The sequence below is a fragment of the Lontra canadensis genome, unplaced genomic scaffold (genome assembly GCF_010015895.1).
Source record: "Lontra canadensis isolate GAN:19392208 unplaced genomic scaffold, GSC_riverotter_1.0 scaffold40, whole genome shotgun sequence".
Lineage (NCBI taxonomy): Eukaryota > Metazoa > Chordata > Mammalia > Carnivora > Mustelidae > Lontra > Lontra canadensis.
In genome coordinates this window covers 14512769-14538251 of record NW_022631034.1, presented here as the reverse complement: position 1 = coordinate 14538251, position 25483 = coordinate 14512769, and the positions used below count along the sequence as shown (strand labels likewise).

Below are 25483 nucleotides of genomic sequence, written 5' to 3'. Positions count from 1 at the left end.
ATTTTTTAATTAAGTACTGCCTATCTTACCTGCATTCGTGTTTTTCCAAGTTACTCAACAATTTTCTAAACCATTTAATATTAGATCTTTGCTGGTGGTTTTCCCTGTTTTTAAGTGTCACTGCACTAATCAGTCCGTTATTGCAAGCAAAAGTCATTAATTCAAAGTGATCATTTTTGTTTTTAGAAAAGAGCATATGCAACTCATCTACTTTGATCTATTAATTAAATATAGAAGAATGTAATGTACTACTTATTGTTCAGTGATCACTTTATAATATTTCACATAATCTGGAAAATTTTCTAAAAAATCCAACCTCTCTTTTAACAATTATTCGATATTTAAACAAGACACAGTTCTAGTCATCCAGAGTGTTGGCTGATCATAAAAATAGCTAGCATCTCAAAATAAAACTGATTCATTATCATTACCTTTCAAGTTATTTTTACTAATTAAGGAAAGGTAAAAGGCACATTCGTCAGCTGTGAATATATGAAATGATAAATACTTGGACACATAGTATACTGAATTTCACTATAATTTGGCTAATCCCAAATGCCTTATATTCCTTAGAACAGTTTTTCTCAAACAAAATTTAAAATACATTAAAAAATACAATTTTCAAAAATGCAATTCCAATTGATATTGCCTTGATTATTTTATCTCATATACAAGCTCCCTCTGCAGGTAATAACAAGGGTTAGCAAAAATATCTGAAACATGTAGGCAGTTGCCCGGTAAAGATGCAGGTCACTATTGTATGAAAATACTATTATCTAGAGTCTCCTCCTTACCAATTATCCGATTAAAATAACTGCTTTTGAAAATTTGTGGTTCAACATGATTATTCTTGTCCTTCAGCCTGGTTAAGAATGTGGCTTGAGCAGGTAGAATATACAAACTTTTCAAAGTCACCCAAGAGCCACTCTTACAAAGTGTATTTCAAGGAAAAGAAAACATTACCTTGCTTACACAGCACCAGCCTGAAATGACAGACCACCCAAAACAAAGCTGTTCAACCCGTTTATCTGATGCATCTTCTGATCCCAAAGTACACAATCAAAGGTGGTATTTTAGGATCAACTTACGGTGAAAGATAAAAGATGAATTTCAAATAAATGCAGTAACTACCATATTTTCTTATTTTAAAAAATTCTGAAATGTAAACCTGGAAGTATTTACTTTTGAACAATAAATTTATTTTCACTAATTCAATACGAAAAGAAAAACTTATTTGATTTACAAAATGCCCTTTACCCCTCCATCATATTTTTTTCAGAATCAGTTTTAGATTTGTGTTTGCATACTCTCCTCACCATATTCCTTTCTCCGTGTATACACAGATACAAGGTGCATCTCTGACAAGGGTACAGGGGAATGAAAGGCCAAGTTAAGAAATTTTCAAGGTCTTAGGGGCAATGTGTTACTAGAAATTATTACTGGGCAATTGGATGTCCCCCTGATTTTTCCCTTCAAACATCTATGCACCACCTTATAGCATATAAGCAGTGACTAGAAATTTGAGGCATTCCATTTGACTCCGCTATAAATGAACTGACAGGCTTAGAAAGTGATTTTTTTTTAAACTAAGATCTTTATTAAACACCTGTAAATTATAAAAGATTTGCTCACTTTCATGCTAAACATACAAAAATGTCATGCAGAGATATCAGTTAAATTTTTCTACTTGAACAAAGAAAACAAGGTTAAGGGGAAAGGCAACTTGTAATAAGCAGCACTTGTAGTGAGTTTTTCACTTTAGAGAAAGATAAAATTTTGTTTCACTTATATTTTTAAATATTCAGGCTGCAGACCTAGTTTAAAACCAATGATAATATGAAAAGTGATTTCCATGAAGGCTGTCAATATCACAGCATTCCCAGCGAAAAAACAAAGGTGGGAGAGACATCTCTATTGCTCATCTATAGAGCTATCCAGAGGAAGCAACCAATATCCCAATACTATCTTTCTCATGACATTCACGGAACTTTGAAAGGACAGAAACAGTTAAACATCCTTAATAAAAATGAAATGTCTAGACCATCAAATTTTAGTATAATTTTTATCTGTTGATGTATGAAATGAAATGAAACATTTCAGAATTAGATCTACCTTTTTTTGAATGTAAGACAAGATACATAATGTGCTTCAATTCTTCATTTAATACATTAAAGCTTTGTCAAATTCTGTACAAATATGCATAATCACTGGGATACAGATGTATAAACTTACAACACCAAAATTAATGTTTCCCAAACTGTCTTGGACATTAACCGTAGGAAGACGAGGAATTTTAAGAATTAAAATACCATAAGCATCACAAGATTAAGAACACAAAAATGAGTGGAGAAAATATTGTATAAAAACATGTGTTCTGTAAGTTCTAATCAATAACCACAGTAATAACCACTGAAAAAATGGTTGGCTTTTAAGGCAGAGGTATAAAATTTCTGTATGGAAAATGCCAGTGGAATAAAGAAATAATAATTCCAAATAGAAATAATTTGTCTCAAAGTACAGAAAAGTGAAATAATTTTCGACATGGTTTTTTTATGTAAATCGTAGTTGAGAACCAATTAAGTAAATATATCTACATAAGAGAAATATATCAACTAAAGACCTTTTCTAAAATTTTGTAATGATTCCCTCATTATATGAAGAACTGCTGTCACAGTATTCTATTTTAAGAATAAATGATTAAAATTAGAACTTACTTTATAAACAAACCAGAATTCTCTTTTGTTCTCTTTATCGACACTATTTACTGTACTCTACAAAAGAAAGCATTAGTCAAAAGCAAGGTCCCCGAGCCCACCCTTAGCAGCCTAGAATCATTTTCTACAATAATTGGGGTTAGATTATTTTATCATCTAAATACAAGGCAACAATCTGTTTGAGGCATGGGCTGATGTAAAGTACCTATGTAATGTTGCAAAGCATGGGTAGTACAAGCATTTTGTGATCCAAAAGTAGTAAATACCTTTGAAAACGAAACAGAGATTAACTAAGCCATATCATTTTCAAAATCAGTTTAAAAAGTCATTTCAATCGTAGATAGTTTACATTTTAAACTTATATTTGCAAAAATTTTTAGTCAATTAAAGTCATAAATATTGATATATACAAAGGAACAGAATATAAATTCCATGCTTATGTATGTACATGTGTGTATATATTTATTTGATCAAGAAAGGAGCTAAAGAGTATTACTAATAATTGAAAGAGCAAAACTAACCCTTCTTCTTTTATGAGGAACTTCATGGTGCATTTTTCACTGCTATAATGGCTAAAGATTTTATTACTCATCTAGAAATAGATTTATCCGGTTTTGTTCTAACAAAATAACAAGTCTTTGAACTGACCTAGGTCTAAAGTTAACCATCTTTTCAACTTCTTTCATCTGTCATGGTCAAGAACTAATAGTTCATTTTTATCTCTTTCTTTTTTCTAGTATCAGATTTATTAAAACAACGACAACAACAACAAAAACCCACACATTTTTGAAGTTACTTAATGCATCTTGAACAAAATTAGGTCATTATTTAGGATGTTAACTTCTGCTTAACCTGCCTGCTTTTTAATATTTCTATTTTTATGAAGATATTGAATTTATCCTTACAAAACATCTGCCAAAGTTTTTTCTTTCTTAGCTTTAAGTAGGCTTCTTTTAAAGCAACGAATTTCAATACTGAAATTCAGAGATTAAGGTGTAATCCCTGTGTGTGAATTTTAATGTTTATAATGTACTCCTCACAGATTGGAAAAATCAATGACAAGACCAACAGGGGCCCGTTTTGCTCAGCATAGGTTTTCTTGTCAGGTAGTGATTAATGCTGTGCTCTGTAGAGGGAGACATTACATCCGGGCTAAAACAGACCTAAATTTTACCCTCAGGCAGAAATCTGATTTAAACATCTCTATTTAAAGTGACATTTGTCCTCCCTTTTCAACTGGTTTCCCCAGAAATTCCAGGAAGTTGACTTCATGACCTAAAAACAGCTGGGTGGCTGTGAGCAGCAGTTGTGGCCTGTTCTTGCACTTCGGTAAATCTGGGTGCCAGAATCAATCAAGGTGGTAATAAAACAGGTGCCCGGCTATCCGCTATGATGAATCCCATGTCACCTTATTGCTACAAGAATTTAAGACTTAAAATTCCTTATAACTCTAGAGTCAGTAGTAAAAATTTCTAAAATATGTTTCTGTTGTTGATAATAACCTAGCTATCTACACTGATGGGCTAGGTCTCTTTGGATGCCTAAAATTACATCTGATATTTCACTACATTCATCTGAAATATCAGCAGATTACAAATACTATGAACCCAGAAAAGCAATTACAAAAAGCAAATCTCTAAAAAAATTAGAATATGCAAGTGGAAATAAATGGCTTCTTGCATGAAATGTAACAGCTTCCAAAAAATGGGAAACAAAAAGAAAAAAAGTTGACAATAGCAGAAGTCATCAAGTAAACAAGATATATGCATATTAAAACAGGCACAATATCTTTACAGTGTGAAACATGGTAGCTTTTGATATTATTAAGCAATTTAGACATTGCTGGCAAGGTCCTACTAACCAAGGTAATCTAATTTCTGTTGCTTTTCAACGTAAATTGATTTTTTTTTTCTTTTAGCCATTCTGGTAATTGAACAAATTTATACAACTGTGATGGGATTTTACTTGCCACCACACAATGCATAAAATTCTCTATGAAGACAAACTATATTACTTCATAAAACTGCATTTTTGTTGTAATTAAACAAATTGTATTTAAACTTGCTCTGTGCTTCAAAACAATCAATAGTGTTTTGCTGTAAGCTGCACTTTACTTGCAGGTATTAAGTGCTAGGTTCCTTCACTTGATCTACCTTTTTTAAAGATAATTTTTATTGGCAATACATGGGAGGTTATTTTTTTCTTAAGAAATAACTTTTTAAAAATCATTGCATAAGAATATATTAGAAAATGTCTGCAAATTATTGCTTACATTTAGTCTATCAGATAAGTGATGTAAAAAGATTTTTAAGTATTTTTTGTTTGATTAAGACCTTTTATGACACAGTGATCCACTTAAAAAAATACCCAATTATGTCAAAACACCATTAAAAGATTTTCATTGTTTATAACATACATATAAGAAAATCTATAAAGTCAAAATGCCATACTGACATCCTGAATAAAATTTAGAAATTACAGATCTCCAGTTATATAGTTTCTCCTTTAAAAGTTATTCACACTTAGGTCAAGAAAAATGTCACCATTTCAGGATTCTAATTCCCTAATTCCAATCATTAACTATCTCTATATTAACCCATTTCTTAAGCGTTTTTCTTAAAGCATTAAAAAAAAATCACTACTTGACCAATCTTGAGTGGCAAAAAGATTTCAGAGAATAGTCTCAATTTTTCTGATAACATCAAGTCTAATTACAGTAATCGGGGTGATTAAATACTTTTCAACCTTTCAACCTTCAATCAAGAATTATTTGAAGAGATGAATATTTAGGTGGGGCTATAGACTAATTAGTGTTATGTAAGAGAGACGTTAACTAAGCTATGATTTTAATCTATCTTTAAAATAGAAATGTTTTAAACTTTCTTGAAAATAGTTACAAAACAGTTATCTATTTAGGTAATATGAACTGATATTTAAACAAATTACCTTAAGAACTGATATAACCAAAACATAAATAGGATTTCAAGGCCTTTTCAGGACTAGGAGCTAAAGTTGTTATTTTTAACACTTGATCAAAACCATTAATATGCAAAAATTTTTAGCTAAGTATTCTTGCAAATAATTTGATGAACATTTCTTCATAATCATGCACTTTATTTCTAGGATTTATTAGTTTGAAAATAATTCCACCTTAATTTTACAGGAACCTTTTCCACAGAAAAGCAGAGAGATGTTCAATGTGTACCTCTCCAACACTCAAAATCAGATACAGAGGACATGAAGAGGCAAAGTGTACAGTCTTTGAAACTTTTCGTAAAAATAGCAATCCTGAATTCTTCAATCACTGAATTCTTCAAATTTCCAAGACTGTATTCCATTCCTAATCTAAATACAGTTAATCTGTGCTCTTAAATATTAGCAATTGAGCAAGAGATATGGATTCTTCTTAAAACGAGAACAGATTTCTCTCAGGAAAGTATAGTGCTTTAGAGTGCGGAAAGTATAGTAAGTATAGTGCGTATAAGGTATAGTGCATACCTAAATTGTAATGCTCTCTTCATCTCATACTACTTCTGTCAATAAACTAAGAGTGATTTGAATATTTATGCACAAAAGTTAGGTCCAATAAATATTTTGATAGAAAATACAGCAATAACATTTTATTACTATGGTGTACAGATTTCCAGTTACCTCTTGACCTTCCCAACTTCTCAATCTTAGGTCACATATTCCTATAGTACTTAAGACATTAAAATACTATGTCAGGTTTTTTGCTAAAACACAAAAAGCTTCAATAATGATCAAATAAAGATCCAACCTTAAGTAAACCTTGGTTTTAAAGCTCTCCTCTTGCTTATTTTAAGAAAGGAAACGCCCAGAAGCTTGGTGTTAACGTTTCTGCTGATTGTGAAAATTGCAGCAATAAAAACCCCAACTGCTTGTCTTAAATTAAGACCTGTAGTACTACTCCATGTGAGATCCATATATTTAATACTAGTTTTTATAACATTTGGAAGTTTTGTTGTCTGCTTTGATGTTAGTCCATTAATAGAGCAGAATCAAAGCTTTAAAAAATTATATTTATTGGAAATTCTCAAATCAAAACCAGAAGTAATGTTTGTTGTACCTCACATTACTTAATATTCTGATTCTCCAGCTACCTGGTCCCAGAACTATCTGTATTTCTAAATTCATTTTTTGTTGCCAACACATAGTAACCCACAATGATTGAAAATGGCAGCTGAAGTGCTTCTACAACACATTAATTTTTCTCTAAGTAGTCCAATTTTGTCATTGAGATGTTGAAAAATCTTTTCACTGCATTTTACACCTTCAGAGATTTGCTGAATTCAGGATCACCATCATATAAAATGAAGAACAATGTTTTCAAGACAATTTTTAGATTATCACTAATAGCTCTAAAGGATAATGTTTTCTTTATAGCACTCTGCATTCAAAGCAGACTAGTTAACAACAACTTAAGTGCAATAAGAGCAATTACATCAATGTGGGCATTTTTACCTCAAAAGTACTTCTTAGATAACCAAAGGGACCAGATAAATAAACTATAATAAAATGATTTCAGGGGAATGATATACAATAGGAATGCCACTAAAAAAATCTCTTAATCTAAATAAAGTATCTTATAAAACGAAAAGCTAAAAATGTTAGGCAATTAATGTAATGATATTTATCCCTCCAAAACTGAGTTAAGTTTCAATATTAGAATAAAACCAAGGAATTCCGAACATTAGTTTATTAAAAAAAAAAAAAAAGTCCTCTTCTAATGAAAGAATATAAGCTCCTGTTCAAAATCAACTAACAATCAAAAGTAAAACTATAAAAAATATAGGTTCCAAAATCTTCTCTGAGGTTCGTTTTCATCTTAAAACTAGGTTTTAGGAAATCTAAAGCTAAATAAATAAAACAAACAGTTCCCCAGAAGTTGATGAAAAAAGTTCTCCCTTGACCCATCTGCTTGCCATGAAATGACCCAAATGACCCAAGTACTTGTTCTTATTTCTCCACTAATGGATATTGAGTTGTTAAAAGAAATTCAAAGAACTTATCTCTCTGCAAATGTAAAAAAAGCATTAACAAATATGCTATAAATACTAGGAAAAATAAACCAAATGTAAGCTGAATTCTCCAGTTTACGGTGTTTAGAAGATACATAACTTTTGAGACAAAACAATATTCAGAAAGAATTACTACTAAATAGAATTCACAAATAATCTGAATATCACCTAGAACCCTTTTTCAAATTTACACCTACAAAAGTTACATTAACAAAGTTCATGCTGAGTTTTTAATATTGAAACCCTCCTTTGATTTTCCCCCCTTAATTTAGCAAGTGTATTAAAAATAAGTTTCCTAGGTGTAAAAATGAGTGTCCCTTTATCACAAGATTTCTATTGTTTTATACTCTAATTAAAAGTCTTCCCTACCCATTTTAATAATATAACAAAGTGCAGGCCGTATAAAAGTACTAAGTTGGAAGGAAAAGCTTTCTCACTCTCTTCCACTGAAGGGACCCCAAAAGACAGGCAACAGTGACTATCATAAAATAAAAGGTCACCCTTTTTCTAGGAACAAACCATTTATCAATAGAAAATAATTGTCTTGCCATTTGCAAGGGCTCCACAGCAATAGACAATGTTTTTCGCTCACATAATTACAAAACAGTGAAAGTTCAGAAACACAGCCTGAATCCACCTCCCTATTTTTACCCTTTACAATCCTCATTGCCCTTTGGGCCTCTGCTTGGAAGCAAATGGAAGACAGGCTGAAGTTTTCTCAATTGAGCTGAAGCTAAGAAACCTTTGATATGCTAATAGTCCCCTTCAAACGGTAAGAATTCACACTTGCATTAATTCAAACAATTTGTGCAGAAGGATGTGAAATGGCACCTCTTTTGGAGGCAAGCAACAAAAGGAGAGAATCGGAATGTCTGAAGGAACTGAACAACAGAACATTTGTTCTACAGTATTCTCTCTATCATGCATACATTTCCTGGAGGGCGGAGGGAGGGACAACAAAAAGTTCCACAACACACCTGAACAGAAGTAGATTTTCTTATATAACGCTTTCCAAATATTAGAAACATACTAAATTTAAAGTTAGCGAGTTACCTTTAGTTACCTCTTAGGTCAAGAGTCCCATAACAACTTTTCTAAAGTATTTATTAAACACACTACACAGACTATTCTATTTTTTCTGCTGTGGACGCACATTGCCTCCTTAGTACCCAATTTTTAAGGTCTGCCCAAGATCTAACTTGATTTAGTAAGAGACATCCCGACAGGAAATTATTTACCAAACGGATGTGACTTTTCTTCATTGTGTAACTCGAGTTGAGCAAAGAGCAAACTCGGTGGGGCCCGTTCCAGATACAAACACTGACAGGGAAATGAATGAAACAGCGTCCGTTAAATCTACGCCTCTGGAAAGGGGACGACAGAAGTACACATACAGTAAAGGCTGCAGAAGAAAATTTAAGAATTGGGGCGGGGGCAGGGAGGAGAGTGCCTTAGAACCGGGCCTTTTGTAACGGGAACCATATGGTTGGTGGCTGCGGCTCAGACGCTCCTAGGCTGCTTGGAGGAGCTGCTAACCAGCCTGACACCTTTCAAGAAACAGGAGGAAAACATTTCCTCGGTCTGAATCCGAGACAACACAGTTTGCGTCAGGAAGAACGGAATGAGAGGGCCCGGGAAGGGGGAAATGATGAGGGGGGAGGAGTCCGTAAAAGAGGAGGAAAGAAGACTTTTTTCCCCCCTCCAACTACGTTTTTAGAGGACGGAATGAAGAAAAGATAAATATATAGAGAGGAGACAGAGAGAAAGAGAGAGAGAGAGAGATTCAGAAAAAAAAAAAAAATATATATATATATATATATGGCATACGTTCCTTAGCCTCCGATCAGCGACACTTTGGGCACAACGTAAAGCTTCCAGCGATTTCCCCTACCCTAAGCCCCGTAGTTTGGCGAAAGGAACAAACTTTACTGATCCCAAGTGAAGGAGTCCTGCAAGCGTGCCTCCCCACTGCTAAGACGCTTTTGTCGCTTCGCCCGCCCTCGCCTTCCTACCCGAGGGGTCGGCTCGCCCCAGCCAATCAAGGAGCCTACGCTCGGTTAGCCCCGGGGTCTCGCCTTTCCTCGCGCTCCTCCCACGACTTTTCCTCCCCGTGGATCCTCACCCGGCACCCCCATCCTACAAACCAGACTTCCCAAGGTTCCCAGCCCCACAGCCACCCCAGGAGCCCACGGTTGGTAACTTCTCCCGCAGGCCCAGCGCGGCCCGCTGCTGCCCTCTCACTGCGGGTCGGGGAGGCTCTCTGCCCTCCCCAGGGCCCGCCGGGTGCCCGGCTCCGCCGCCAGCCCGCCCCGTGGGGCCGCCCCTAATCGTTGCCAGCCCCCGCGCCGGCCTGGCCACATCTGGCTGCGCTTTGCTGTCATCCTTGCCACTCCACACCACCTAACCACCGACAAGAAAAAACAACAACCCGCAACAACTCACCCAAGCCCCCCCACCAAACCTCCCACTTCCCCCGTACTCGCTCCCGGAGCCCGGCCTCCCTGCTCCACTTACAGCCCGGGACAGGTCTGCAGAGGGGGGCGGGAGGGGCCCCGCACCCCAAGCAGAGCGGTCCCACGGAGGGCGCTCCTCACATCCCCCTCCCCAGACGGGCTGTAAAAGGGAGAGCGGCACCTTCCCACCCAAGCTTTCAGAGATCAAAAAACGCTAACCCAATGGTGCTCCCCCACGCCCCCTGCAAACAGACTGATGCCTAGAGAGCGTTACAACAGCTCCCCGAGAAAAGGAGAAGCTGGCTGGACGGGACTGGAGTTCTGCGTATCGATTTCTGAGCAGAGGAGGTGGGGGGGGAGGGGGCGCAGCAAGAGCCAGCGCGGGTCTCTCCCTCGGCCCGGCCGAACATAAACAAACAGGCGAGCCCCAACTCACCCGCGGCTCCCTCCACCTCCAGCATCCACCCCCGGGCAGGAGGCGCAAAGCAAACAGGTCTCCGGAGCCCGGCACAGAGGCACATTGTTCGCTCCTGCGGATCTTACCTCGGTCTGCGAGCGCGCCCCGGGGGCGGGCCGTCTGGCGCGGGGGCCGCGCGGGGAGAGGAGCAAAGGGCAGCGGCTACCCGGTCCGGTGAGGGCCGAGGCCGGCCGCACGCGGGTCGCCGGCCGCCGAGTCCGCGCCGGAGGCAGCGCCGCGGCTCGCCGGCGGGACACGGCGCCGCTGCTCGGCGCGTCCTCCTGCTCGGCCGCCGCCGCCGCCGCCTCCTCCAGCCAAGCAGCCAGCGCCGGGCGGCTCCTGGGGTTAGGTCAACATTTTCCCGCAGTTTCCCACACGCCGCTTCGGAGAAGGGTCTTTTATACACGCGCGCACACCCCCAGACCTCACGCTCCCTTAGAAAAATCAAAATTTCGGGAATCAGAGCGAAAGGGGTGGCGGAGGTAAAAGCCCGACAGAGGTGCGCAGACTTGGGAGTCCCCTCGGAGCGGCGGCCGCGGGAGGGGCGGGCAGACGCCGGCGGCGCGAGGCCAACTCAGTTTGTCAGGCGAAGCCCCTCAGCCCGCGGTCTGCGCTGGCCGGACTGGCATCCCCCCGCGCCGACCCTGCGGCCTGGGGCGGGAGGCAGCGGCGGCCCCTCCTCACATTTCGGGGCTCCGGGCCGAGGCTGAGCGGTGGCCGCTGCCCCACGAAAGGCTGAAGGCGAGGACTCTGGCTCGGGGAAGCTGGGAGGTGCACGGAAGAGCCACGCCACGCACAGCTACGGAGGGGAGATGCCCCCCAACAATCCCAAGGAATTCTCCGGTAAGCTCCCGATTTCGCTCCGGCACCTCTGCGAGTGTGTGTGTGAGCGGAGAGAGAGTGAGAGGGAGAGAGAGAGGGAGAGAGGGAGAGAGATGGGGGAGCGCGAAGTCCTGACACAGACTCTCGGCGAGGTCTGAACTGGAGTCACCTCCAGCCTCCTCCTCCTCCTCCCCAAATCCCCACCTACCCACCCCCCTTCCCGAGTTCTACTAATCATATAAACATATTAGCGTGTACAGCGGCAAAGGACAAATCTCTCCCTCCTGATTTTTCCAGCAAGGGGCTCAGGCAAACTCAAAAGAAGATTACAGGCAGCTAAGTACAAAACGTGGAGCAGATAATCTATAACTCATTGCCGCCCAATGGCCATTTTCCACTCCATTTGAGCAGCTGCGGCGGCGGTGCGCCCGAGCAGGGGGGAGGGGAGCGAAAGGGGACACTTACGGGCTCGAGCAGTTCGAGTGGCGGTGGCCGAGCAACCGCCCTAGGACTGGCCGGCCCCGGCTCCGCCGGCGGGGCGGCCGCAGGGCTGTCCGGGCAGCGGCGGCGAGGGATGCGCGCACTCGGCCTCGGAACGCGCCCCGGAGGCGGCCTGCGGCGGCTGGCGCCCCTCCTCTGCCTCCCCGTCGGCTCGCCACCCCCCGTTCAGTCCCAGGGCTTCGCATCCAGCCTCCCCCCTCCCACCATCAACACACCCCTTCCACCCCGACCCCCACCCCCAAACTCCACTCACTGCGCGCGAGGTCCTCCGCGCGCTCCTCCGGCGCGCGCTCTCCATCCTGTCCACACACACGCACTTTAAAAACATTTATTTTATTTCTGGAACGGGGTGAAGGGTATTTGGGAGAGCACGGCGGAGTGCGGCGCTCGGGCTTCCGAGGCGGGGCGCAGGGGACTGGCCAGCGGCTCGGGTGGGGAGCCCCCTCCCCTCTTCCTTCCAGGCCCAGGAGCTTTCTCCTTGCCTGCACTTCGAAGAGGCGCCTAGGATGCGTCTTTTACCCACCCCGTCTCCAGGTTTTCTCTTTTCTCCACGCTGCGAGCCAGAGGCTTCGAAACTTTTAGTTTCCGCAGCCCTCCTTTTGTGTGACTGCTCCGAGGAGAAAAGAACGTCTGTTCGCCGCGGTTGCCTCCGTCCGGCTGCGGCGCGCGGGGGACGCTCCAGGGTTAATGCGTCTTTGATACCTGAGATTTCCGGCGCGCTCGTTAATGAAAGTTACATTTTTTAAAATTGCGGTGACTTTTTCTTTGTAGTTACAGAGACCTCGCCAAACTTTGACTTTATTGACTATATTTCACAAGAGCGTTTTGTTTGTTTTTGATTAAACCCACCAGGATAAGCAAAGGAAGGAAAGGAGACTACAAGGCTCTCTTTACTCGCAAGTGCATTCATCGTGCTGTTAGGTCTGTTTCCCTCATTTCCTTACATTGAAACTGCTTTTGCTCTTGTCCTCTGACCACACTTCCTTGCCACCTCTGTGATGGTAGTGTCAGTAAACAGCCAGGCAGCGCCAGCGATGAACCTGAGCTGAAGAGAGCAGACCACGACGGGACAAATTACGCTTGAAAAATATTTTAAAGCCAGTTTAAGTGTCCTCTGTATACGAGGAAGGTCAAAACTGGATTTTTTTTTTTAATTTTATTACAAAATCTCTAAGCTGAAAGTCCCTAATTTTTCAGATTTATTTCTCAATCACTAATACTACTAATGAACGCAGCCCTCAATTAAAGAAGCAGGTATGCATTCGTTTTCAAGAAAAACCGATTCATCAAGGTTTAAAACCTTTAGAAAATAGGATGAAACTTGAGCTGCTTTGCTTTCAGAAACTATGCACTTTTTGTTGCTGCGGGTATGTTGTAGTCATCATACTTAAGGAATCATTTCAAACAACAATGTTATTAAAATGTCAACAGCAGACTGTTAAAAGACTTGAAGCATCTAAATACCTATCAGTATTTTGTCACAGAGCCAGGCATTTGTAGTACTAAAGTAAATCCAGCTATTGGTCAAGTTTGTTCCCAACTTGTAAAAAATCATAAGTTAAAAGTACACATGTGCAAATAACCAAAACATACTCTTTTGGTTGATCCATTATACTTCTCAAATCAGGAATTCTTGATCAGATTTCTTTGTACTTAATGTACTGATGTATCAATATTCTCACCATTCCAAAAGATAAGAGGAGCCACTCAGAGCATTTGTGTTTTAAACTACATAAACACTCCCATTTGGAATTTCATAGATAACAGGTTTCAAATATTATCAATACAGGACACAAGCCTCATCTGGGAAAAAAAAAAAAAAAAAACACGTATGCAGAGGTGGTGTGAAACCTTACTATGTACCTAAGGTTTTTAAATCTGTCAAAATTATACATACAACAGATCTACCTAGGAAAATTAAATCAGGCTTCTTTAGTTGAAAAGAGGTAAAATTATGAGATTCTTAGACCTCAGAGGTTATTTATATCTTGGTCTCTTCTAGAATTTAAAATTGTTTTATTCAAGATTATAAACCAAAATATGTCGAATAATAATCTACATTTACTGAAAAATTTTAGCCCTTTCCTTTGTTCATCTTTGAAGGTTTTTCACTCATCTGGGCATGATTCACAAGAAGCCCCAATGAGTGCATAGATCAGTCTAATCCTATTTTCTTTTGGGAGGCAAAACCTGGGCTGAAGTTTTTATTTAGTGAGCTTAGTAAGTAATCAATAGAAATTTTTGACTGAATTAAGCAGGCCATATGTTGGCTCATTTACTTATTTATTTAACTCTCAGAAACAATCTCTGGAAGAGCCCACTGTCTACTTTTCATAGGTCTGACAATCTTTGATGCTCTGGACCTAAGTGATTCACTCTCCACTATGTTCCTGAAAAGAATTGTCAGAAGTGGGTTAAAACTATAGGGAGTGGAAAATGCGTCATACAAGTTTTTAATTTTGATTCAATAGGATGTGTATTTTATAGAGTTCAAAGCGTTCAAAGCTTTTTTGCAAAGGATATAATAAGCTTGCTATATTTTTAAAATTACAGCTAAATGTATTCCTTCTCTAGGATGTTTTAAATATTAAAGAATTTTTAATTCTTTCCTTGCACTTTACCCATAATAATGGTTCAACCTTCTCTGTGTCCACAAAAAGGAATTGAAAAGAGCTTTTAATTGCATTGGTATATTAAAGCTTAAGCTGTTAGTCACAAACCTGCCATTACAAAGGAACCTTTAAATGACACATACACACCAGAAAACATAATTTGCCTGACACTTCATGACAATTCAAAACATAATTTATAACAATACAGGTGTTATGGCAGGGAAAAAAAATGAAATGAGAAGCTTAATAATGTCTGCAGATGTTAGCAAGTTAAGGGGAGTTGGAGTATATTATGCATTCCCTAAAATCCAATCAAATTAACTACTCAATCTGTATTATTATTTAAGTAATGGCAAAATCATTGACTTATTCGTAATACTTGCTAATTGTTTTTAAAAATAAATTCTGCAAAGGACAAAGGAAACACCCATTTCCATTTGTTTTATGTTAAATCAACATCTAACCACTCATGGTGATTTCATTCAAAGAAAACAGAAGGTACTTGTTAGCTTATGTGGTTAGAGAGATTGATGGGCTTCAAACATTTTAACCATATATGTTTTTTCCAACTGTAGAAACTCGTGTTTTTAATTTAAGCAACTTTAAGAAACTAGATTATCTTATTCTGTGGGTTCACATATTTCTGACACAGAAATTATGCTAATTTTTGAAGCTATTACCATCTAAGCACCTTTGTTTAAAGGAAAGTGATGAGGTACTTGTCAAAATACAAGTATGAATAACAATAGTTTGGGTACCAAATTAAAGAATCTGAAGACGTAGGAAAATGGGCATTAAAATATTATGATTAGTACAAGCCAGTAGAACAGTAAGTAACTTCTTCACTACCCCACTCTGCCAAACTCGGATATAGATAAGACAGTTCTAAAAGGGGCTACATGGAGGTGGGCTGGGGTGGAGTGGGGAGATTTGGGACTTGATACTGGGCCAAAAATTCTAAGTTTGAGCTATGCAGCTGTAGATAGAGAACTGTTAAGGAGAGTAGGCTGTATTCATTATGGGGATTATATTTTTGCCTGTGATGAGAGTGATGTGAGTTCTAAAATAACACAGACAAGTAAACAAATAACAGGTGAAACTGGTCTGGTTTCTAATACACAAACAGAAATAAAATTCACTAGATTTCACCCTAAAGTTAACCAGTTCCTATTTCTTCATCATTACTATTCAGTGATGCTTAGTGCTGAAACTAGCTTTCCTTACTCTAGAAAGTAAGTGTTGTAAAGCTCTGGAGCAGATCAAAGCAATGTGTGAATACCAAACTTAACTAGAACTGGTTGAAAGTTGCTAGCTTTGTTTTTCATTTTAGCTTTGCCATGCATGGAGGCTGAGAAGAAATCAAAACTCATTTTCCATGAGAGTAGAAACATATGAAAGCATTTGGCAAAGCCAATAAATTTAACTATTCTCCCAGCTCTCTTCAGGCAGAGTAAATCTTTGTCCAAGAAAGCCAAACTCCATCTAAAATGTAGAGATGCAGTCTCCAAAAGTAATGACATTTAAACAACAGTATACGTATAATTATGGTGAACTGTGCTTAATGACATTGTTTAGAAGTATATAATCACCACATATATTATTATCATATACCTATCATTTTTAAACTAATACTTTTTTAAAAAATTCACCAATACAACTGGTAGCATGACTGTGCACTTAGAGTGTTTATATGTATAAATATATATAAAAGGTTATAAAAATTTTATACCATTGCCATTATGATACTCAAAAGTAAGCAAATTAAAAAAGATGTTCTACGTAATCATTGTTCCACTGAGTCTTATACAACTCTAAATTAGTCTTTCTTTCCCATAGACTGTTCCCATAACTCTTCTTAATCTCTGACTTTGAGGATTTTCTATAATTGGGTCTTATAGATCTTTTACTATCAATGTTTCTGTCAAACCATGAAATATAACTATAATAACACTTATTTTATACAAAGCTGTCTATAACTTCTTATAGTAATTTTTTGTTCATTGTACTCACAACCAAATATTTTATTAAAGTCCATAGTTTAAAAATAGGTCTCCTCATGCCTTTTTAAAATATCCAGAAAATCTGTATCAACAATAGAGATAAAATTTCCTTAATTTTTAAAAAAATATTGAAGCTAAACTAAGAGTAGCCTAAATCACAACTCTTTGTTTTAAATATAAAATATTTGGATGGGCAATTCTTCGTAAAGCAAACATGTATATCTTGGATGAGAACAAAAGCAAGTCAATGGTTAATAGTAGAGGCAACTCCACTCTATTGAATCTAAACCCTCAAAGATAACCAAAGACCAATTTCAGAGAAGTCCAAATAGAATTCTTAGTGTCTCTGTGAATGATTTTGATTATTTATGTCATTGTTCACTGTAGCACAGCAAACTTGCAAAAGGCTTTTAAAAGTAAGAAAAAAACTGACAAAAGCCTCCTGCACCTTAGATAGTGAGTCAAAGGTATAATTATATAACACTGTTAATATTTTCATATTAGAAAATGTTATGATTTTCTTAATGATAAGCATAAAATAATAAAATCATAATTGTAATCTATGATCGCAGTATTTTTTCAACAAAAAAGTATTTCGTTGCAGTTTTGAAAATATAGTGTACAACTGTATAAAGCGAGATGTTTGACCTTGGCGTTGGTTGATCCTTCTGATCATATAAATAACCTATTGCTAACACTTTTAACTATTTTGTTCTCTAATATTATAGTTATTTTTGAACTCCACTTAACTACTTTATTTTTAAAGGCCTTTCTTTGTTATGTATATTTCAGTAACCATAAATTTGTCTGAGCATGTGGAAAATAGAATAGCAATTTGCAAAGATTTTTCTCCTAAGCCTAGCTCTCATCATAGATTCTTGATAAGATAATAGAATGTTGCCATCTCTATTTTCAAGAATAATTTAAATCTTTATAATTAAGTTTCAACTTATTGCAGCTCATTACAGTGCATTCTTAAGGTCACTATGAAATCAATCACTAGGACCTAGACCAAACAATGATGTAATGGGCATATGTTTTTTGATAAGTAAAAGTGCATTAGAAAAGAATTTGTTTTCTTTAAAATAAGCACCCAAATTTAGAATCATGCTAAAATGTCATTTATATATCAAAGGATTACTGAAATGATTTGGAAATGATAAGGTTTTGTGGAACTACATTCAATGAAAAATTTTTGTTTTAGGTTAAAAATAAAAACACATAACCTCTTCAGCTATTCTACATTAAAAAAGAAGTTGCTGAACTGTCACTTGAACAATATATTCTTTGAATGGTTTTGTTTCAGTGGTGGAGATGTGTTGCACTGAACCATCCACCCTCTTATCCAGCTGTCCTGGTTACCAAAATCACATATCTACAAATAACTCTTTCAGTGCATTAAAAGAGTGCCCCCCTTCATTATGGGAATGTAATTTATGACACCAATTTAATTAGAACTATGTCCTTACTACCTGAATTAATGACCCAAATTCAAACCACATATATTTCATTGTTCAGACAATGCAGAATACACTACAAGAAAAACTAATTTCCTGTTTATTATCTAATGATAATTGAAACACAATAATTCATTATAATACTGGATTACATCTATATATGAAGTAACATGTCTCAAAGAAATAGGTCATGGAGATAAGATGAAAAATATTTAAAAATAAAATTAGAGAAATGTTGAGTCAGAATGTTAGGTATAAAATGTAAATATTTGAGTATTCAAGAATATAAACTATTGGGGCGCCTGGGTGGCTCAGTGGGTTAAGGTCTCCGCCTTCGGCTCAGGTCATGATCCCAGGGTCCTGGGATGGAGCCCTGCATCGGGCTCTCTGCTCAGCAGGGAGCTTGCTTACCTTCCTCTCTCTCTGCCTGCCTCTCTGTCTACTTGTAATCTCTGTCTGTCAAATAAATGAATAAAATCTTAAAAAAAAAAAAAGAATATAAACTATTTTTAAATAATATGGATCCCCAGAAGACAATCATTTATCATTTTAAAAAAACTATAGGTAATCAAATAAAGAATCTGAAAAATATTTAAAAGAATGAATTTTGACATTTCATATAATTACTCAATATTTACTTTCTCTCCAATACCCTATTGCAAAGATATGATATATATAAATCAAAGTGTTTTATACAGGTGTTGATTTGAGATGATAATGCTAGCCTGTTTGTTTTTAATGAATATTTCTATATAGGAGGGAATCATGTAATGTCAAAAATAAATATTAGATTGAATATTTAGAAAACTACCTTTAACTACTTAGGTAAGTTTATAGCTTATCAAAATTTGTAGATAAAATATTATACCTTATAACTAAGAAAAGTCTATCTTTGCCTCAGTTTTCCAGTTAATGAAAGAAGTGTTTAAATACTCTATAGTTAGATTATTAACTTCTACAAAACTGAAACAGATGTGTGTCTTAGTATGCCATTAAATTTATGATTTACATAGAACCCTTACATAGAGCTGAGCAGAGGCCAACGATTCTAATTTGCTCTAGATTTATAATAACCTGATCTGGGTTTTGTAAGTATTGAAACACATTAAACAAAATTAGAAAGCAGTTGTGCTTTGTGTGATTAAAGATGCAATTCTCTTTGGAGTAATGAGAAAAGTTAGAACATGTTTCTTTCTTTATGGATGTTTCTATTATAAACATGAATACTATACATTATATAATTTTGTTACTATGATTTCCTTGTTTTTAATTATAAAATAAACCAGTTGAATTTCAGTGGAGTCTCAGATTGAAACTGTGCCAAAATTTGGCTGAAGAATGTGTACTGAGCTTCATAAAAATCCTTAAAATTTTTTCCCAGGGTCTTAAAGTCTTGTTATACAAATAGTAGTTCACCATAATTTTCTAGAGCAAAGCATCTTTTTGATGAAGACCTGTGCAGCAAAAGGGCGTAGGTGCTAAATAAATTCTAAACCCTAGAAAATGACATATATAAAATTGTTCAGGATTAATGACTCATATAAATTACATATAGGAAAAAAAAACTATTTTATCTCATTACACAGATTATAACATTTATAGCACTATTATTTAAACTTTCTTCTACTTAACTTGGTGAATTATAATCCATCAGCTCCTAAAAATCAGATCTATAAAAACCTTTTATTTTCAACACTCTGAATACTATTTCCTTAAAAGTCAGTCAGAAATGTTGATATAAATATCATTGTAAGCATCCATGTGTATATTTACGTATATAGAAAATAAGTACATGCAAAAGTATTAATTCATTAAAAGTTTATCTCTCATAAAACCTTTATTAGCCCTTGAAGTCTTTGCCACTTCATATAAAATGATTTATCTTTGAATAACAAGGTTCCATTAATCTGTTTGACAAAGGAATTTTTAAATCATTTAAATAATTTATTTGAATGAATTATTTAAATTCTGTAAAATATATATGCACATGTATATGTATATATCTGTGTCTATATATTTGTGTTCTGGCACAATATCACAGAAGAAATACAAAATAGAAATTCAGAATACATTGTCCTTGACACCACCAGTGTGACTTGTTGTTTCTGCAAAGTGTTCTTTGATCACCCACTGTTTGCATAGGACCCCTGTTAGAGGGCCATTTGTGCTACATTTGGCACAACAGGGTGGTTTAATGTCAGAGAAATGTGCACATTATTTTTTATAATCATTTTTAATTTTGCATTTTTACTGAGATTACAGGCTGACATATATTTTCCGAAATGTGAGAATAATAAAGGCAATTATTCAACACTCATAGAAAACTTGCTTTCCTCAATTCAGGGCTCTAGGTGCTAGTGGGAAGTGGTAAACACTCCCTCCCCAGAGAAATAAATCATGTGTGGAAGCAAAGGGCAAATATACATGGAAAATAAGTAAGAATATACACAAAAATTTATAAACAAATACACAAAACTAACTAGGACATAAAGATTATATGATATGCTTAATGTGCATGGCATTTAGGAATTTTAGTTATATACTATTTCTTCACAGACTATTACTTCACAAAATTTTCTCTCAAATAGGTCTTACTGTTCTTCTTTCCCTGAAGATCCGTTTTTACTTATAAAAATAATGAAAATGATGAAATATTTCCCCAGTTTTGGTAAGGTTATAGAATACATTTATGAAAGGTTCTCCCCAATTTTAGTTTTAAACATGCAGGAAAATAAGCTTTCACCTAAGTATCTGCTATATAGAACAAAATAGGAGATAGATAGATGGATGGATGGGTGGATGGATGTGTTTTTACTTTCTTTTGGAAATTCCATCCAGTTTTTTCTTTGTGATGCTATATCCCTGTCCATTCAATTAAGTTTTGGTGGGTTCATTAAGGTTTTATTTCAATTTTGTGACCCATCCTTTCAACAAATTCCTTTTAGCTTGATTTACCAGAGAGGTCCTAATTTTATGCATATTAAAATCTCAATCTATGTTTGTGACATTTAGTAAAATTTTGAAGCTTTTTTCTCCAGTCCTTTTCTCCCTTACCCAACAATCCATAAACCCAGTTATTACACAATACGGTTTTATACCCATTACTGACAATACTCAAACTTTAGTAAGCAGGTATAAAAAGCTCTCAGTGGACTGATACAACTATTAAAGGTGCTTGTTATACCAATGTAGCATCATGAACTCCTGGGGAGACAACAGTTTTTCAAAAATTCATTACATGCCTAAAACTCCTATTTGGAACTTTCTCTCTAAAATCACAAGTACACACCAATCATGAAGTAATCACAAGTACACACAATCATGAAGTAATTTTTTCAACACTTTATCTAGTCTCAGATTTTTTTTAAAAGATTTTATTTATGTATTTGACAGACAGAGATCACAAGTAAGCAGAGAGGCAGGCAGAGAGAAGAGGAAGCAGGCTCCCCGCCGAGCCCGATGTGGGGCTAGATCCCAGGACCCCGGGATCATGACCTGAGCCGAAGGCAGAGGCTTTAACCCACTGAGCCACCCAGGCACCCCCTACTCTCAGATTTTTGAAGAATAGTACCCCCTTTAGTGTCTAGCAAAGGACCTGAGCTATAGTTGGTTATTGAAAAGTATTTATAGAATATATGAGTCAGAAGACTATAATCATGAATATACTATAATATTTAGTTCAATAATAAGGCTACTTCTTATCCAAATATTGTAGCATTGCTTCGCTGATACTGATATTACAAGTCAAATAACCTAGAAATCTTATACAAACATACTTATCACAAGTGTACATATAAACACACATACATAAATTTACTTAACACATTTGTTTAGTCAATTTATTAAAATATTTCTATAGACCATCTGTAAATATTTTACTATCTTTACAAACTGGTGATTATAATGAAAATTTGAATGTTTTCCTAAAAATTAATTTAATGACAATATTTGTGTGTGAGTGTGCTTGTAAGTAAAGAGAATCATAAATACAGACAAAATTGTTCAGGGAGTATATAGCACTATTATCTTCATGTGTGTGTGTATGTATGTGTGTTGGAGAGGTGGGAAATAGTTCAAGGAAGGCAGGAATTAATATGTTTGAGTTTTTTAATTCAGAAAAGTTGAAAAGTTGGCTGTCTGTTCTATATTACCTAGAACAAGCTTTCTCCCTTCTACTGTTCTCTCCCAACAATTTATATAATGTAACGATGTATCTAAGGAACTTCCGAAATTAGAATCAATGAGACTTAGATGAAGCATTTCAAGGGTTTTATATTGTACCCTAGTATTTTGATTTTATTCAAACACAAAACATCTGATATTTTATGCATTATGGTAAAAGTATCATACTTCCATCTTAGTTCACTTATGATTATTAAGCAAGGACTGGAACCCTACATCCAAGACCCAAAAAATATTTTAACCATTTTTTTTTCCTGCTAAATCACTTGTAAATTCTATTAATATTATTTTAAGGAGTAAATTAATTAAAATTTCCAAAGAAGATCTCATTTTCTGCTGACACTTTGCATTCTATTTCTTTTTGTTTCTACTCCTAGTTTTTTTTAAAAATCTTTTCAAAATATATTAGTATAGTACTTTGCTATCTAAGAAAATCATAGTGAATATTATTTTTATCTTTCTTTGATGACATGCAATTTTTGAGTGTTGAAGAACCATAAAAATGAACATTGATTATCATAGCTCTTATTACACATCATTGTATTTATTGATTTACTCCTCTCGCACTAGACAGTTAGCTCCTTAAAATCTCACTAAATTCTCTATGCCAGCTCTTAGCACAGCATACAACCGAGGTCATGAACTGCTGCCCTATATAAAATCTAGCCAACAAATGTAACTTATTGGCTCCATAGATCTTGGATTACATAGTATTTTGTTTGTTTGTTTTTAAACAGTTATTTGTCAAGTTTTAAAAATTAGGAGGTTTTGATTAAAACATGGATTTCCAGCTTCTGGGAAAAAAAAAAAAAAGGAAAGGTCTAATAACATTGGGTGGATGTTAGTTCATAGTAGCATTCAGCAGGAGAGGCCTTCCTTTTTTTTTTTTTTTTTAAAGATTTTATTTATTTATTTGACAGAGAGAGACACAGAGAGAGGGAACACAAGCAGAGGGAGTAGAAGAGGGAGAAGCAGGCCTCCCGCTGAGCAAGGAGCCCAATGCGGTCTCGATCCCAGGACTCCAGGTCATGACCTGAGCCAAAGGCAGATGCTTAACAACTGAGCCACCCAAGTGCCCTAAAGCCTTCCCTTTTAATGAAAAAATGTACCACATTCTCCACCATTCCCTATGACCTCCTTAAAATCAAGGCAAAGTATCTTAAGCCAAGGTGCCTGGGTGGCTCAGTTGCTAAAGCCTCTGCCTTTGGCTTAGGTCATGATCCCAGGATCCTGGGATTGAGCCAGGTCCCCACCAGGCTCCCTGCTCAGCAGGATGCCTGCTTCTCTCTCTCCCACTTCCCCTGCTCATTTTCCCTCACTGTGTCTCTTTCTGTCAAATAAATAAAAATTTTTTAAAAAGTATCTTACACCGTGAATCATCTAATCATTGAGAATGTTTTGTGTTCTACTTTAAGCGTCATTAAAGGAAAGTGAAATATATCTTCACCCACATCTTTGTTTTTGTTTTTTTAATTAATTTATTTATTTAAGTAATCTCTACACCCAACATGAGGCTTGAACTCATGAACCCAAGATCAAGAGCCCAATATTTCTCCAACTGAACCAGCCGGGCCTGCCTTCACCCATATCTTTGGAAAGTGAGAAATAACAAGATAGATCTAGAGAACTATATGTTTAACCTAACTGCCCTTCTCTCACTTTTTCTTTCTTATTCCTATAAACATTTTAATTTTTTAGCTCTAGTGGTCAAAAACTTATATGTGAGTGAATGCATGAATTACACTGTCAATATATATTGAAAGATATGAAGAAATGTATTGTATAGTAGTAATGGTGCTTTGCTGTATTCAAAGGGTATGTATATATACTACCTCATCTGTATACTTACTGCACAGCTAGATATTGAAGTTATAATGTCACACCCCCCATTGCCACCAATTAGCTCAATCCTCTCTCTACTTATATCTACATTCACCAGTTGTCTCTTTTTCTCCTCACTTGACAACACTTTCTAGCACTGTTTCACTGATGTTTACTCTTACATATTCTTTTCTTTCTGTGATCTGTTCAGTTTCCCCCTACGTGCGAGGTAACTTGACAATAACAAATGATGGTTTTGATTATTTTTGTATTACCTAATATCCCATAAGTATAGTTCACCAAGGCAGGACACATGAAAGGAATCAGTCTTTTCCAACCAAACAAACAAGTGGAAACAAATACCCTTTGAGTATTAATTCACAGGGTTTAAAAGACTTAACAGTTAAAACAATTAAGACACACTAATACAGCAGAAAAAGCTAACCACAAAATGCTTTAAGGCAAACGAGCTAAGCCTTTACTAAAAAATACTAGAGGCAATTGATTGCCTCAGATATGTTTAAAAAACATTCTTTGTTTAGGGTGTATTTTTCAAAGAGAGAATTTACCAAGAATAATGATTATTTACTGAACCTGAGTCAGGAACATTTTTATGTTATTATCCCAAGTTCGTTATGTTTCTTATTTATGAGTATTATTAGTACTATTATCATAATTCCTAATTTTATTTTATAATTTGTATTTTCATATATAAAAATTTTATTATGATTATAGGTCAAAATATTTTCCCATATGAATGTAACTCAATTTTTTGTAAGTATATCAACTGGAAAATATGATCATAATGAATTAACTCCACAAAGTGAGAATCACCTATATCAAATATACCAGTTTTTAAAAATTCCTATAAGTTATAGTTTGCATATTATCCTTTGTATCAGTAAAAAATCCTAATACACACTTTCTGAAAAGAGCCTTTTGTGCTCATTGTAGTAGTTTTACTGAAATACTGCTGTTCTTATTTAAGTTTCATAAAATTTTAGGGACAACTGGGTGGCTTAGTAGGTTAAGCACCCGGCTCTTGATTTTGGCTCAGTTAGTGATCTCAGGATCCTGAGGTGGAGCCCAGCATCAGGTTCCACACTCAGTAGGGAGTCTGCTTAAAAGATTCTCTCTGCCTCTCCCCTCTTCAAATAAATAAGTAAATCTTTTAAAAAAAAATTATTATAACAATTATATATGTCAATTGTTGAGACAGACACTATTTAAAAAAAAAAGAACCCTCAAATTTCCCATGCAAAATAGAAACTGATATTGGCATATATGATTGGATCCTTTTCATATTAGAAATTTTCAATTTTTTTTCACTAAGCAAAGCTCTTCTATAATAACAAAAGTAAAATTGTTTCTAGTAATCATAGTATTTAATTTCAAAAATTTTGTCTTCTCTCCCTTTTCACTTTT

At 36.4% G+C, this 25483-nt stretch overlaps 1 protein-coding gene and 1 long non-coding RNA gene across 36 annotated transcripts in view; one reads left to right on the top strand and one right to left on the bottom strand.

Annotated features, from left to right (window-relative positions):
* Positions 1-25483, bottom strand: part of ADGRL2 (adhesion G protein-coupled receptor L2) — a 382248-nt gene that overhangs the window by 177012 nt on the left and 179753 nt on the right. For 31 of the 35 annotated variants that reach the window (XM_032870190.1, XM_032870202.1, XM_032870197.1 and 28 more), the window contains exon 1: positions 10750-11080. The exons of 1 other annotated variant lie outside the window; for it this stretch is intronic. The gene's annotated coding sequence lies outside the window, so the exon portion shown is untranslated. Of the gene's footprint in view, positions 1-10642; positions 10720-10749; positions 11081-11950; positions 11966-12239; positions 12325-25483 lie in introns of those variants that run through there. 3 more of the 35 variants (XM_032870192.1, XM_032870194.1, XM_032870193.1) reach the window with 3 other exon arrangements.
* LOC116875052 overlaps positions 11426-25483 on the top strand; it is a 60471-nt gene continuing 46413 nt past the window's right edge. Inside the window, exon 1 of the long non-coding RNA XR_004384121.1 lies at positions 11426-11506. This is a non-coding gene — a long non-coding RNA (uncharacterized LOC116875052). The remainder of the gene's footprint in view (positions 11507-25483) is intronic.